Source organism: Cynara cardunculus (assembly GCF_001531365.2).
Source record: "Cynara cardunculus var. scolymus isolate 2C chromosome LG 5, CcrdV1, whole genome shotgun sequence".
NCBI classification, from domain to species: Eukaryota; Viridiplantae; Streptophyta; class Magnoliopsida; order Asterales; family Asteraceae; genus Cynara; species Cynara cardunculus.
This window is the reverse complement of record NC_037532.1, coordinates 10,133,720-10,135,467: the sequence shown is the minus strand read 5'-3', so window position 1 is coordinate 10,135,467 and position 1,748 is coordinate 10,133,720.

Here is a 1,748-nt window from a genome sequence, read left to right as displayed (position 1 = left end):
ATATATATATATATATATATATATATACACAGTGGCAGATGCAGAAAAATATACTGTAGGGGGGATGATATAAGATAAAATAATAATTAACTTCGATTTCATACAAAAATGATAAAAAGTTACCTCTTACAACTATGCCCTACGACTCTTCATCCTTTGAAATTGAGTAATTACATCATCATTTGAAACTGTAAGAAATGTTTTTTTTCTATAGTACATATCATTGCAGCATTCAAAAATTCATCACTGATTTTGTTGCACAAATCTAACTTCACAATCTTCATAGCATAAATTCATCTTTCGACTGTTGCAGTAGCAACTGACAAAACCAAAGCTAACTTCAATAACCAATATACTAGAGGATAAGTTTTATGCTTTTTTGTTTACACTAGCAATCTAGCGAGCTCGGCAATACCACTCAAATTGACAAATCTTTCATCTTGACGTACAATCAAATATTACATGTTAAGTTGTTTCTTAAGAGCGATCCTTTCCATATGACTAAAATCTTGAGGATATAACTCACTCAACTTCAATAAATCTGATACATTGAACTGCGAAAATGAACCACATGGACTCAAAGTTGCTATATTTTTAACTAATTCAGTACTTACCTCACTAAATCGATCCCCAAAATTCTTGATTTGCATGTCCACAACAGTGTTAAAAATATTAAACTTGTAATAATGACGTTTGGTGATGTTGGTCCTTTGTCTTCCATTTTTTGAATAACGACCTTCCATATCCAAAGCTTTAATGCCATTTGCTTCATAAAAGGAATACATTTTCTTCAAAGTAGCTCAAAACTAGTTTCTCTAAATTGTTGCAATAGTTGTTTTGTTCATCTTATCAATGAAACTGCTTCCAAAATATCTTGATCCTTTTTTTGAAAAGCCTGTGACAACAAGTTTGTGACCTCTAAAATATGAAACATCAAATGCAAATAAATCACGAAATCAAATGTTTTCAAATATGCTAAAATACTAGTTGCTTGAGTGCGACTAAAACCATTATTCCCATCCTCTTCAACATACTGGAGCACTTCAACAACATTCGGAAACAAAGCAATCAAGCTCAAAATGATTTTGTAATGAGAACCCCACCGTGTATCTCCGGCTCGTATAAGAGAAAGCTCTTGGTATTTCCCTGTTCCAATATCAATTTCACACTTACCAATTGCTTCTTACATTCTATCTTTGTAACTTTGTCGAAGTATGTCTTTACGCTTGCAAAAAGCATTCACCACATTGATCACCATTCCTAACATATTAAAAAAGTTCTCAACTCTGTCATGTTTATTTGCAATCACCACAACAACTAATTGAAGTTGGTGAGTAAAACATTGGATATAATATGACGAGCTATTTTCATTCAAGATCAAGGCCTTTAACCCATTGAACTCACCATGCATATTGCGTGCTCCGTCATAATCTTGCCCTCTTACTTGTATCAAACTCAATCCATGTTCAGCAAATAAAGTATCAATGGCAGATTTAAGAATTGAAGAAGATGTCCCCGTCATATGAACAATACCAAAAAAACTCTCCTTAACAATCACTACAAAAATGTTGGGTATCAGCGAGGGAAAATTCCCTCACTGATCCGTCGCTGAAAGCTCCGTCCGTCGCTGATCCGTCGCTGATACTCCGTCGGTCAAACAGTCGTAGGTAATGCTATCAGCGACGGATCTGCGACGAATCAGCGAGGGATGTACTTAGCGACGGATCTGCGACGGATTTGCGAGGGAA